General features: G+C 41.6%; 1 long non-coding RNA gene across 1 annotated transcript; it reads right to left on the bottom strand.

Moving 5' to 3' along the window:
• Nucleotides 1-308: 308 nt before the first annotated feature.
• On the bottom strand, nt 309-11,935 carry LOC122556300. The gene is made up of 3 exons (XR_006313493.1): nt 11,797-11,935; nt 7,979-8,101; nt 309-941 (listed from the first exon to the last, which is right to left on the bottom strand). It is a non-coding gene; the product is annotated as an uncharacterized LOC122556300 (long non-coding RNA).
• Between the last annotated feature and the right edge of the window lie 2,379 nt (nt 11,936-14,314).

Genomic DNA, 14,314 nt, shown 5'->3' with positions numbered 1-14,314 from the left:
TTATGGTCTAGAATTAGATTACACTTGAATTGAGTGCAATTGATGTGTTACACAGTTACATGCACCAATGAAGCCAGCAGCAAGACCGTAGAAACTTATTAGTAAGTAAGTTATTATCCTTATTAGTAAAATACCAGGGAGCATCGAGAACTGGTTTGTGACCTTAATCAGGTATTAGAGGCTATTATCCTGAATTGTACCTATTTTATACCAGGACAAAGGGTGTCATGGAATCAAATTTCACACCCTAAAGGTTTATACCACTTCTGTAGAGATTTCATGAACCTTCGCCTAAAGGATAGTTGGGGACGATTACACCAATGTTCATGTTTTATGTTTCTATTTGTATTTTTAAGATGACTTCTTATGATTTTCTATTGATGAGAATTTCATTGATCAAAGTTAATGTGGAACTTTCTGATATTAACATGTCGATTTCAAGTTTTGCTGCAAAAGGTAAATATTGCAGGGTAAACTTGTTATTTGTATTTTGTGGGAATGGATTGCATATAATTACAGTTAACTAGCTTTTAAATAGGTTGGTTTTTACAATTTTGTGAAGTATTTTTTAGTATGAAAGGAAGCATTATTTGCATTGTGTCTAAAATATTTTTCTGTAACTGTAGACTCTTATGTACGTTCTAGCTTGCTCCTTCGGATTTTTGAAGCCTGTTAAGTGCAGAGTTTTATCACAATCTCCATCAGGGTATTTAGTCTGAAACAAACCAGAGATCTGATAACTCCCATACAAAACTGAACTGCAAAAGCCATCATCCTGATCCTGCAATCATTTGACTTGTTTGTACTTTGACTGGAGACTTCTGATAGGTGACCAAGGCTGTTTTTTGTTTCTTCCTGGTGTTCTTGGCCCAAAGATCCCAATCCCCGTGTCCACAGTCCTCCTGATTATTTCTCCAAGCAGAGGGCAGCATAGTAATGATCTATTGGATTTGCAAGTTGAAAGAGAACACAATAGATTTTTGTGATATAACAAAATGTTCATACCACGAAAACATGCATTTCAAAACATTTAAGTTTAAAACTTCATTATCAATATGCAGAATATAAAAAAATCAAGATTATAGCTTTAATTTCAGATTTTGGTTTCTAATGTCTCAAAAATGAAAATACACTACAGAAGTAATTATAACTTCAAATGTCTGCTGGCAGATGTGATGTCAAATAAAGAAAAATAAAACGTATACAGCTATGGATGCTGGAAATCTGAAGCAAACAAAAAAAAACAATTATTGGAGAAGCTCAGCAGGTCTGGGTTTCAGGGAGAGCTTGCCAATTGGATACAAAATTGACTTAACAGTAGGAGACAGTGGGTGATACAGGACACCTGTAACAATAGTGTTCTGTAGGGATTGGTGCTGGTTCTATTTTTGTTTATTATTAATATAAATGACTTGATAAGAATGTAGGAGGCATGGTTAGTAAATTTGCAGATGATGCCAAAATTGATGGTATAGTCAAGTGTGAAGAAGATGATCTAAGATTACAAAGGGATCTTGCTCAATGGAACCAATGGATTGAGGAGAGGCAGATGGAGTTAATTTTGATAAATGCAATGTATTGCATTTTGGTAAAAACAAACAGGCACAGCAGTTATATAGTTAAAGCTAGGGTCCTGGGAAATGTTGTAGAACAGGGAGACCTAGGGGTTCAGGTACATAATTTTTTGAAATTGCATCACAGCTAGACAGGTGGTTAAGAAGGCATTTAGCATGCTTGCCTTCACTGCTCAGACCAATGGGATGTTATGTTGAGGTTGTACAGGACATTGGTAAGGCCTCTTCAGGTGTGCTGTGTACAGTTTTAGTCGCCCTGCTACAGGAAAGGGTTCAGAAAAGATTTACCAGAGTCTTAGGTTTGAGTTATAAGGATAGGCTGGGATTTTTTTCACTGGAGCATAGAAGGTTGAGGGATGATCTTATAGAGGTGTATAAAATCATGAGATATGTTGATGAAGTATATAGCAAAGGTCTTTTCCTGAGGTTGGTGGTGTTCAAAACTAGGGAGCATATTTTTAAGGTATAAGGTGAAAGATTTTAAAAGTACCTGAGTGGCAACATTTTCACATATGGGGTATTTCGTATCTTTCGGATTGGTGTGATGAAGCATCACCATTTATAAAGTTCTGCAGTGTTTCTAACATATCAGCCCCTAATCTTCCAATTAGTGTTGGAAATACTCTGTCCAACAGCATTCAGTCAGAAAACTGCATTCTTTCACTTTTTAATTCATTCATGGTATGTGGGCTTCACTAATTAGGCCAGTAATTATTGCCCTCACTTGTTGCACTTGAGTAATTGGTGGTGAGGTGCCATCTTGAATTATAGCTATACATTTCTAACAGGGAGACTGACACTGCTGTTAAGGGAGGGATTGAGGGATTTTGGCTCATTGATACTGAAGGAGTGATGACTTATTTCCAAGTCAGAATAAAAAGTGGCTTGAGGGGAACTTGCAAGTGGTTGTTTTCCCATCTACATTCCCACTTCTGAACTTAGAGTTATAGAGTCATAGAGATGTATAGCACGGTCTGACTCTTCCATGCCAACCAGATATCTAAATTAGTCTAGTCCCATTTGCCAGCATTTGGCCCATATCCTTTTGCCTTTTAAATGTTGCAATTGTACCAGCCTCCATCAACTCCTCTGGCAGCTCATTCTATGCGTGCACCCACCCTCTGTGTGAAAATGTTGCCCCTTACGGCCCTTTTAAACCTTTCCCCCCTCACCCTAAACCTATGCCTCTAGTTCTGGACTTCCCCATCCCAGGGAAAAGACCTTGCCTATTTATCCTATCCATGCCCTCATGAATGTATTTTTGATGACACATTTTACATTTGGTGAGATTGCTGCAAAACTAATGTAGTGTACAAAATCCCATGCAAGGACTGCACAAAACACTACATAGAACTCCATCAACAAACACATCGACCTGGACCCAATATACCGGCCACTACAGTGGACAGCTGAAACTGACAACCGGAAGCGGCAGGGACAGACCACTATAAATGCCGGAGGAAACACCACAGAAGCGCTTCACAGGAGGCTTCCAAGCACTGAGGATGTCACCTAGACAGGGGACGAAACGCTTGCAACAAAAACTTCCAGCTCGGCGAACAGAACCACATCATGCCCTCATGATTTTATAAATCACCATGAGGTCACCCCTCAGCCTTTGACACTCCAAAAAACAGCGCCAGCCTATTCAGCCCCTCCCTAAAGCTCAAATCCTCCAACCCTGGAAACATCCTTGTAAATCTTTTTTGAACCTTTTCAAGTTTCACAACATCCTTCTGATTGTAGGGAGACCATAATTTCAGTCAATATTCCATAAGTGGCCAAACCAATGTCCCGTACAGCCACAAGATGACCTCCCAACTCTATTACTCAATGCTCTGACCAATAAAAGAAAGCATACCAAATGCCTTCATTACTATCCTATCCACCTGTGTCTTCACTTCCAAGGAACTATGAACCTGTACTCCAAGGTCTCTTTGTTCAGCAACACTCCTTTGGTCCTTACCATTAAGTGTATCAGTTCTGCTAAGATTTGCTTTTCCAAAATGCAGCACCTCATTAATGATGGAAGGATAACCGTTGATGAAGCAACTGAATATAATTGCATCGAGGAGATTTGGTTATGTTTTAAAAAATGTGACATCCAATGCAACGTCCTGAAAACTTCTTTTTGCACAAATACAGGCAGAGATCCACAAAGAGTATCAGCGCAGAATACACAGCCCCTGAATGAATGAGTGGGTGAGTAGATAAATGCACCAATAAAGTAAGTAGGTGAGGTGAATAAAGTGGTTAAGTAAGTAGATAGGGAAGTTGATGAGGAGAATAATGGGATATGGTGGATAGATGAGTAAAACGGATAACTGGGTGAGATTAGTAAGTGAACTTGGGAGTTGATATGGATAGAGTTTTTTTTGACTTGCTGGGAGGTAGGTAGATATGTGAGTAAGTGGGTGAGCTTGGCAAGTGGGTAAGTTTGTGACATGATCCATACATAAGTGGCTGAAATGGTAGGATGGATGGGGTAGTTAAGTAGTCAGGTCAGTGGGGTGGATAAGTGGGTGAGGCTGTAGACTCTCTTTTAGTTAGTTATATTCCTGCCTTGAGATACAGAAAGGAAAGAATACTAATTGCAGAAGCCCACAAAAGAATTATCTAAGAACACTAATGGGTGTTAAACTGAATCGTGTAAGGGGCATCATCTGCAGCTGTTGGTGTTTGCAGCTTCCAAAACAAATGAACATTGGTACAAAAATGTAATTATCTTTCACTAATAAAGCCAAGGTTCTTCATTTAAAGAATACGTGGCTATTAAATATATCTGGCTAAATTATAAAGGAACAGATGCACTGTTGTTCATTTCAATTTTTTTGTAATGAGCTCTTTTGGGAGAGCGAGACTTCAGATACATTCATTAATTGGGAAATTGGTGACATCTCACTTCCATTTAATGATCAATGTTCATCCTCTTTAGTTGAGACTTCAGACTCAACCCATTAGGAAGTGATTAATTCTAGATATAGTTCAACCTTTCTGCTTTGCAAAATGGTTAACACTTCTAAGAGCTTACAAAGTATATTTTTCGGATTTCTGTTGAACACTGTAATTTTACAGTAGTTGTGGATTTAAACTGGATCTAACTGCAACTAGTTGTACATTAAAGCTGGGAATAAGTCTATTCAGAAAATATTGACTACAAAATAAATCAGCAATGCATCACTTTCTAATGTATTTTTGATGACACATTTTAGATTTGGTGAGATTGCTGTGCCCCAACAATTCTTTATATCCTAAATATAATCTGCACTATACTAAGGTGATTTCTTTCTAACATTTCCCATGTGAGTCACCCTTACGAGTTCTTTTAGTGAGATTCCTAATTTGTATTTAATGATCCATGGTACATTGCTAAGGGTGCCAATTTAACAAAGCATTGAAAACTGTAATTAATATGAAGTTCTTTTGTTCAATTTTAAAATTTAGTTCAGTAAGGAGCCAAAATGGAATTCCACTATTGCCAAGCAATTAACCAGGTGTTTATGCACTTCAAAGGTATGCTTTAAAATCACATGGTGTAGAAACTTCAACAAAGCAAAGAATTGTAGATGCTGGTAATCTGAAATAAAAAAAACCCAGAAATTGATGGAGAAATTTAGCAGGTCTGGCAGCATCTGTAGAGAGAAACTAAAGTTCAGATCACTGAATTTGAAACATTAGCTCCGCTTTCTCTCCAGAGATGCTGCAAGATCTGCTGAGCTTCTCCAGAAATTTCTGTTTTTGTCAGTGTAGAAACGTTTCTGACAAGTGAGTTGTTGCTTTGTCATCCTTTCTAAAATGTTTGAGTTTGTTTCATTAGTTTGCTTGAACAAGTATCATCAGAAATATCAATGTGGGTTTGATGTTTCAATTTTTATTTATTTAAAGTATGTGAGCAAGCATAATAGGTGGCATTAACTAACTACCTCACTAATGACAGAACTCAACCAATTGTATGCTAATCAGCTCACTAGAAACATCAAGTGAATGTGAGCCAGTATATTGGCCTATCACTGGCTTCAATATTGGTATCCTGGGTTACCAGTGCTGAAGCCAGCCAATCAGAGTCCAAAGATACCAGGCCATGCCTACTCCTTAGGACATGCAGCTGGGAGAAAAAAAGTAATTTCTGTGCTTTCCTCCTGAGATGCTGGCTTCAGGAAGAGGGAGTTAGGGATGGAAGGAATTTCAGAGGACGTCCCTTTACCTATGTTTTTCATTGCTCGAGACTGGGAGAACTAGAGGCCCCCCCAACTTAATAGGCAGTTTGCCTGGATTTCCATTGAGAAATTAATCACCTTTACAATCTGCCAGGAAGGCAGTTAATCAGGGAAGTGGTCAGTTGAAACCATTAAGTTGCAATTAGTTTATCACTTACGAGCTTAATTGATGATGGGTTGAGAAGGTCACCCATAGATCTTTTTGGCCAAAACTTAATTGGTCAGATAGCAAGAAATGAGTAAGCATCTTGTCAGAGTCAACATGCCCATTTATTTTCCTTTGTTACTGTCTTACTCACCACTCACAGATAGGGAGAAATTACACTCTATACTTTTGCCATTCCGATGAAAAAGTTGTAGATTCTGACTTTTTAAAAAAAGATTTGGTTTCACAGTTCCATAATTTGTGCTGTTTCAATCAGTCATAACAACAACATCTTCTTCTCTCGCTGTGATCTTCCCTTAAACTGTAATTGCCTGTCATAATATGTTTCCGCTAGATGACTGTTATCATAAGTACAAATTGTTAGCACTTTGTTGTTATATAATCACCAGAATATTCCAAGTAAGTGTGAATTATAGTCAGGCATCTTTAAACAAGCTTATCAATTTTCTCCTGTTAATGGAAGATAAAGAATGGGTTGCAGAAGATTTTACACAGCTGCTAAGTTGCCTTACACGGCCTCACTTTATTGTTTTACAGCGCTTTTCTTAAAGTTCTATTAATGATAACAAACCTGACAACAAAGGTGTTCTTAATAGTTTCAATAAAATGATGCAGCTGCCCAAGTTATTCCTACATTTTATGACTGCATACAGACAAACATGAACAGGCATTTTTGTGACTAAGTGTTGACAAGGAATTAAAGCAGGAATCTTCTGACGTGTGTAATTCAGTAGCAAGTAATACATTACCTATTGATCTACTGGGGAAACTAAAGGGAAATACAACATGTAAGTACACTCCTATCTCCTCAATGAAAAAGAACAACATGATATGGGCCATAATTTGCTGTGTAAACGATGCTGAAGATGCTCTAATTTATTTAGAATCCTAGAATGGTTATGTTACAGAAGGGGATCATTTGGCCTATCATTTTCACTCTCATTAAGAGCAGCTGGTTCTTACTTCCCCAATCTTTCCCTTAGCTCTTCACGTTTTTCTCTCACAATAGTTGCTCAATAGTTTGTTTTGAAAGCAAAAACCGAATCTGCTTTTGTCACAAGTATATGTAGTGTACTTAAGAACCTATACAAACCTGTAAAATAATGTTTTGCTTCATGTCTCCTTTTTGTTCCTTTTGCATTCATCTGAAATCGGAGTTCACAGATTCTCAACCCTTCCACCATAAGGAACAATATATTTCTACTCAGTGCAGACCTAACATGTCTTTGAACCATCTGTCATCTCTCTTTGTGGCCTGCTCATCTCTTAGGAGAGGAGCCCAACATCTCCACTGTATCTGCATGAGTGAAGGTGGTCCTCACTGGTGAATCTTTTTCACATGTTCTCCAATCCTATCAATATTCTTCTTAAAATGTGGCTTCTATCTTTTGGCACAACCTGTTGATTAAACATACACCAATGTTTCCTAAAGGTTCATCACAACTTGCCTGCTTTTGTACTCTGATCTCTATTTATAAAACTCTGAATCCTTTATGTCATAGAGTCATAGAGTTGTACAGCACAGAAACAGACCTTTCGGTCCAACCCATCCATGCCGACCAGATATCCCAACCCAATCTAGTCCCACCTGCCAGCACCCAGCCCAAATCCCTCCAAACCTTTCCTATTCACATACCCATCCAGATGCCTTTTAAATGTTGCAATTGTACCAGCCTCCACCACTTCCTCTGGCAGCTCATTCCATACACGCACCACCCTCTGTGTGAAAGAGTTGCCCCTTTTATATTCATTTCAGGAAATATTTCCATTCCTTTCTCCCTTGTGTTTTTCCACATTCAGTGTTATCAATTCTCTTCACCTCAACCACTCCCTGTGACAGCAAGTTCTAAATTCCCCCCCTGTCTGGGTGAAGAAGCTGCTTCCGAATTTCTGATAGGACTATCTCATACCAATGGCCCTGAGTTCTGGCCTCCTATAAAAGCTGGTGCACCTTCACGACGCCTATCCCTTGATCACTTTCAAAGATTTTGATATACTGGGAGCTGAGTAAGGTGCCATACCTGAGGTTGCGGACTGGACCTGGAAAGGGGCTTGGTTGGCCGGTGGGAAATTTCCAACATTAGCTGAGCCTCCACTGCTAAATGGACTGAAGCCTGGGAAGCCCGGATGTGCGGTCTGCTGAGCTGGAAGAGAAATCAAACTGTCTACTGCTGTGCCTGCAGAGCATCGTCACACAGGACTGGTTGGTATCATTTCTCGAGTGGTTGCTAACTTTGAACCACTGTGTTTAGTTCAGTAATAGAGGCTGAAATCACATCATTATAATGGAGGACAGGTCGCAGTGTACTGTTTACAGTCATTTGACTAGTCATCCAAAAACCCTAGGCTAACATTCTGGGGAAATGGTTTTGATGGCAGATGGTGAGGTCTGAGTTCAATAAAAGTTTGGAATAAAAAATTCAGTCTGATGTCGATTGCTGTAAAAACTCATTCGGGTTCGGTGACATCCTTTAGGGAAGGAAATACTCTCTACTACTCTACCTCCTGCTGATGACTCCAGACCCACGTCACAGCAATGTAGGAAAGCAAGAACAGGATAGGCCATTCAGCCCCTCCAGCCTGCTCTGTCATTCAATAAGATCAAAGTTGATCTGTGGCCTAACTCCATATGCCTGCTTTGTTTAATAAAAAAATTCTCAGATTTACATTTAATAAGCATGGTGGCTCAGTGGTTAGCACTGCTGTCTCACAGCACCAGGGTCCCAGGTTCAATTCCAGCCTCAGGCGACTGTCTGTGTGGAGTTTGCACATTCTCCCCCTGTCCACATGTGTGGATTTCCTCCGGGTGCTCCTGTTTCCTCCCACAGTCCAAAGATGTGCAGGTTTGGTAAATTGGCCATGCTAAATTGCCTGTAGTGTTAGGTGCATTAGAGGGGAAATGGGTCTGAGTGGGTTACTCTTCGGAAGGTCAGTGTGGGCCGAAGGGCCTGTTTCCATACTGTTGGGAATCTCATCTAAAAGTAAACTGTTGCTTTAGGAAGAAATTTCCAAATTTCCACTACTCTATGCGTGTACAAATGCTTTCTAACATCTCTTCTGAATGGTCCATCCTTAATTCTTAGACTTTGATTCTGGAATCTTCAATCAGTGCAAAGAGTCCACCTACCCTGTTTTCCCCTGTTACTATCTGAAAGACTTTAATCAGATCACTCCTTAAACTTATAAATTCAAGCCTAATTTCTCCTCATAACTTAACCCCTAAAGTCCAGGTTAAGTCAACTTAACCCCAAAGTCCTTGCAAACCTGCACTGAATTCCGTCCAAGGCAAAACATCCTTCCAAAGGTATGGTGCCCAGATCTGCTCTCAGCACTATAAGTGGGGTCTAAGTAGGGTTTAGTGTGACTGCAGCATAACACCTGCATACGAAGGCCAGCAGTCCACTCACCTTCTTCACTATTTCTGAACCTGCTCATCGCATTTTAAAGAGCAAAGCACCAGAACCCTCAAATCTCATTGGACACTTTGTGTATTCTTTAAAAAAAAAACTCGATCTATCCTTTCTCAGTCTGAAATAGAGCACCTCACACTTGCTTAAATTAAAATCCATCTGCCACAGCTTTACTCATTCACCTGTAAGCAAGCATCCTGTTGTACAGTCATGCTGTTGTCAACATGCTCGACAACACTGCCCACTTTTGGGTTGACTTTTTATGCCATTGTGGAAGTTCTTGTGAATAATTGAGGCCCCAACACAGATCCCTGCTAACTTGAGTACTTGCCCATTATTCCAACTTTGACAGGAAACCACCGCTTATTGGTTAGTAATTTGCCCCCAATTCCATGGCCTTCCAGCTTAGCCAACAGTCTGTTGCATGGCACTTTATCAAAAACCTTCTGGAAGTCTGTGTAAACGACATCCGTCAACGTATCTCTGTCCACCATCTTTGTCACCTTTGATTACCATGCTGACTCTCCCTGAAACCTGAGGTGACCAGTACCCAAACCTTGATTTTGGAACAATTTCTGTTAGGCTAACTGGTCTGTAATTCCCTGGTTTCCCCTCAAAAGCAATATTGACTCTCAATTGCCCTTTGGCAATTAAAGATGGGCAATAAATGATGGCCCAGCCAGTAACATCCACATTCCATGCATGAATAAAAAAGATTTGCACAAATACTCCGTGGGCGGCATGGTGGCACAGTGGTTAGCGCTGCTGCCTCACAGCACGCCAGAGACCCGGGTCCAATTCCTGCCTCAGGCGACTGACCACGTGGAGTCTGCACATTCTCCCCATGCCTGCGTGGGTTTCCTCCCACAGTCCAAAAAAAAACGTGCAGGTTAGGTGAATTGGCCATGCCAAATTGTCCGTAGTGTTAGGTTAAGGGGTAAATGCAGGGGAATGGGTCTGGGTGGGTGCGCCTCGGCGGGTCGGTGTGGACTTGTTGGGCTGAAGGGCCTGTTTCCACACTGTAAGTAAGTAATCTAAATATACATATACTACATGGTTGGTCAGTTTAAACTGCCCCATTGAAAATCACACCTCACAAGGAAAATAGTTTTTCTATAGCAATCCCACCGTCCAAGGCAAAGTATCCAAGGCAAAAGCATTTTAAGGAGTGTTTAACTCTATTAGTTTGCCCCTTGACCATCTAAACTCAAGAGTATAGGACCTTACTCAATGTGTCTAGATAACAACCCATGGCACCTTTGCCAAATAGGCAAATTTGGACTACATCAATCCCAAGGCCCACATGTTCCCCCATGAGGTGCAAAGCCTAGAAATAAATCCATCCACCCACACCAGCATCACAAAATCCCAACTGTGGAACGTGGTGAGTGGTGGCAAGCTTTCACTTACAGACCTATACAGTATACAGCATAGAGGCTGACTCTTCTGTTCATACCAACCAGGCTTCACAAACTGAACTAGAACCAATTGCCTGTATTTGGCCCATATCTCTCTCAACCCTTCCTATTCATGTACCTGTCCAAATGTCTTTCAAATGCTGCAACTCTTTTGGGCCTCTGCTACCTTCTCTGGTAGCTCAATCCATCTGTGAGACAAAGCTGCCCCTCAGAACCCTTTTAAATCTTTCCCCTCTCACCTTAAACCTATGCCCTCTACTTTTGGACTCCCGTACCCCCTGGGAAAAAGACCATATCTATGCCCCTCATGATATTATAAACCAATACAATGTCACCTCTCAGTCTCTGACACTTCAAGAAGAAAGGCCCAAGCCTAACAAGCCTCGCCCATTAACTCAAACCCTCCAATCCCAGCAAAATCCTTGTGAATTTTTTCTGTATCCTTTCAAGTTTAACAACATCCCTCCCATAGCAGGGCAACCAGAGTTGCTAAAGCTGCCTTTTGTCTATACCCATAACACGATGTCCTAACTCTTATATACAATGCTCTGACCAATGATGGCAAGTGTGCCAAACACACTTGTGGATGAGGGTGGGGAGGAGAAGGTCACGAGTCCACCTACATTTGAAGGCCACGCTCTTGCATGAGAGTGATGGACAATTGTTGTGGGCCAAGGGAGTTAAAGCTGATTGGGAAGAGGTGGGAACGTGCAATTCAGAATGCAAACAAATCAGGCATGACCTCTTCGAATGGTGGAGGAGATTTGATGGGCAGAATGGCCTACGTCTGTTCCTGGTGCATATGTTTGTAAAGGAAGTAGGTTCAGCTGTAATCACGATGTCAGGATAGATCAGAATCAGACTGTTCAGGCCTAGACAGTCAGCTGGTGGGCACAGGTCTGTAGCTATAAGCCAGCAGCACCTCATGCAAGGTGTTGGGCTGGTGATCAGAGGTGAGACATGCAGTAGAAGAAAGAACATTCTCCTGTGGTTTTGGTTTGGTATACTTACCTCCGAAGGCAGGGAAGGCCCCAAAGGCCTGTGCAGCGGTGTTCTGGGGTACCAGGGAAGCAAAAGGATCACCTCCAATATTTACCAAAAGATCCAGCCGCGATTTCTTCACTGGCTGCTGATTCTGGTGCTGCACCGATGCCTGGTTGGCAACCTAAGGTGGGGGAGGGGAGGGGAGGGGAGGAGAGAGAGAGAGAGATTGAATGAGTCTAAGTGAGGAAAGAGAACCATAAGACTGTACGCCATTCAGGTCACCTTTGATAATCCTCAACTTTAACTTTCCTGCCTTTCTCCCATAATCCTGGATTCCCTTACTGGTTAAAAAGAAATCTCTCAGCCATGAATGTACCAATGACACAGCTTTGACAGCACTCTGCAGTAAAGAATTCGACAAATTCACTGCTCTGAGACAGGAAATCCCTTGCTGTAGTCTTAAACTGGTGACCCCTCAGTCAGATTATGTTCCCTGTTCCTAGAATCTCCCACAAGAGGAAACATGTATTCTAAAAAGCCCGTTAAGAATCTTCTAGGTTTCACAAGGCCTCAATTCCTTCTTCCAAACTCCACAGAGTACCGATCAAACCCACTCAAACTCTTCTCACAACACAATCCCTGTATACCTGAGATCAGGGTGGTACGATTGCTCAGAGATCAGCACTGCTGCCTCTCAGCGCCAGGGACCCAGGTTCGATTCCAGGCTCGGGCAATGGAGTGGGTTTCCTTCGGGTGCTCCGGTTTCCTCTCACAGTCCAAAGATTTGCAGGTGAAGTGGTTTGGCCATGACAAATTGTCCATATGGCGCAGGGATGCATAGGTTAGGTGCACTAGTCAGGGGAAAGTGGAGTATTACAGGAATGAGTCTGGACGGGTTTCTCGTCAGATGGTTGGTGTGGACTTGTTGGGCCAAATGGTCTGCTTCCACACTGTAGGAGCTCTACGATCAAGATACTGATCCTTCTCTGGGTTGTCTCCAGGAACAGTGAAGAAATCCAAAAGCTCTGTTCTTTTAAAATGGGAATGCTATCCCCAGCACTGGGGCCAATGTATACACCTCAAACAAGATCATTAAAATTGATGGATCTGGTCATTATCATGTTGTGTTTTGTGGCCTCACACTGTGCATAACCTAACTGCAGCATTACCTGCGGTAGCATAGTGACACCACTTTAAATGTGTTCCATTATTATTAAAGTGCTCTCATGAGTTTTGAGGGTCTGAAAGGCATTAAAAGAAAGTTCTTCCTTGCAAAGGGAACAACATTTTGCATTTACATAGTGCCTTTGACATAAGGAACAGGTCAAAGGTATTGGGTTGGAAAGAGTTAGGCATTCCATTTGTATTGCCCAAAGCCTGCCCCAATCTACAAAGCACAAGTTAGGCATGTGACAGAATACTCCACACTTGGCTGGGTGGGTGCAGCTCCAACAGCATTCAAGCAGCTTGACATCATTGAGGTCAAAGCAGCCTGTTTGATTTAGCACCACATCAAACATCCATATCCTTCATCACCAATGCTCAGCAGCAGCAAGCGTGTGCAATCAACAAGATGCACTACCGAAATGAAAGCACATTCTGAACTCATGACCACTACCACCGAGAAGAACAAGAGCAGCAGATACACAGGAACACCAGCCCTCTGAGCCACCCACCATGTGACTTGGAAATGTATCACTGTTCCTGAAGTGTCACTGGGTCAAAAACCTGAATCTTCCTTCCTGACAGCATTGTGGTGTTAATACCACACAGACTGCAGCAGTTCATAAGGCAGCTCACCATCACCTTCTGGCAAGGCAACTAGGGGTTCTCACATCCCATGAAAGAACCTTTAAAAATTTGAAGTATTGACACACTAAAGCCTTAGTTAAAACCAGCGTACTAACTAACAGGCCTCGGTGAAATGAGGGACAAACTGGTACTCAGAATACACACGCGCGCTCACAAGGTATGAGCAACAATCTTGCTGAAACATATCAGAAATGGACTTATGTACTTATACAGAACCTTTCATTATCCCCAGGACATCCCGTTCACAGCCGATGAAGTGCTTTTCTAAGTGTGGTTCCTGATGCAACGGAGGAAATGCAAGGTTAATTGATGCACAGCAAGATCACCAGACAGAAAGATAAACAAGCAGGCCATCTGATGATGGAAGTCAGGTATTGGCCCTCGTAAACTAGAGGAGATGAAGATGGGAACTGAGGCACAGCAGAGAAAGGAACAATGAGAATAGAGTTCTACTGTACTTGGCCTTGTGCTGGTTGACACCAGCACTGGTCAGTTTCAATGGAATGCTCTTTGCACTGTTTCATTCAATTATTTCACCTTTAAAAATCTGAAAAAGAATTTAAAGCTGCTTTGTAAGATAGTGCAATGATTAATAACATCTTCATTCCTTCTCCCCCCAGGCACTGCCAAACAATGTTAAACAGCTACAGCTCAAGGCCTCTTGCCCAGACAGTATCTGTGCTCCAAGCTTCCAAAAAACAGCCCTCATTTCTGCAAGTGGTGCTGGAACTAC

The sequence above is a fragment of the Chiloscyllium plagiosum genome, chromosome 13 (genome assembly GCF_004010195.1).
Source record: "Chiloscyllium plagiosum isolate BGI_BamShark_2017 chromosome 13, ASM401019v2, whole genome shotgun sequence".
NCBI classification, from domain to species: Eukaryota; Metazoa; Chordata; class Chondrichthyes; order Orectolobiformes; family Hemiscylliidae; genus Chiloscyllium; species Chiloscyllium plagiosum.
This window is presented reverse-complemented; position numbering and strand designations above follow the sequence as displayed.